Below are 600 nucleotides of genomic sequence, written 5' to 3' on the forward strand. Positions count from 1 at the left end.
ATGTAGTCAGTGAAAAAATAAAAAATGGAGGGATAGAAAAGAAAAAGCTTCTGGGATGCACGGAGTTACAAAAGTGAAAGTTAACAATATAAAAAGAAATCCCTCTAAAGAAAGGAACTTAAAAAAGACCTCTGTAGCTAACAGCATTATCTGTTTAGTGTTACAGCGCGGTTGCATCATGCCGCTCAGAACAAAACTTGGCACTCATCTTTGCTGACAATGAACACTGAAGTTGGCAGAAATTTGCTGTGAAACGAGACAAAAGTGTGCAGTTTATGAAAAAAAAGAAAAAGAAGTGAGGCAACCTCCGGGCCTCAGGCTTTTGTCAGTGGGCATTTCTGTTCGGTGACCTATCAGGCACCAACGTGCCACGAGATGATGATTCAGACGGCGTCGCGGAAGTAAAAGGCGTTTTTTATAATAATTCCTAATTAAACGTGCAACTGTTGGTGGGGACTTGAACCTTCCTGATTGTTTCTGAGCACTACGCCGCAGCGCCCTCATGTCATGACCGCTTACTTATCCTGCCTGAATGGAGCTCAGAGGGGATTAGCCGGCACACGGCTCACAGCGGGCTCAGTCTGGGGGGGGGGGGGGGGG

Source organism: Nematolebias whitei, chromosome 3, assembly GCF_014905685.2.
Source record: "Nematolebias whitei isolate Nwh7 chromosome 3, NemWhi1, whole genome shotgun sequence".
Classification (NCBI taxonomy): Eukaryota; Metazoa; Chordata; class Actinopteri; order Cyprinodontiformes; family Rivulidae; genus Nematolebias; species Nematolebias whitei.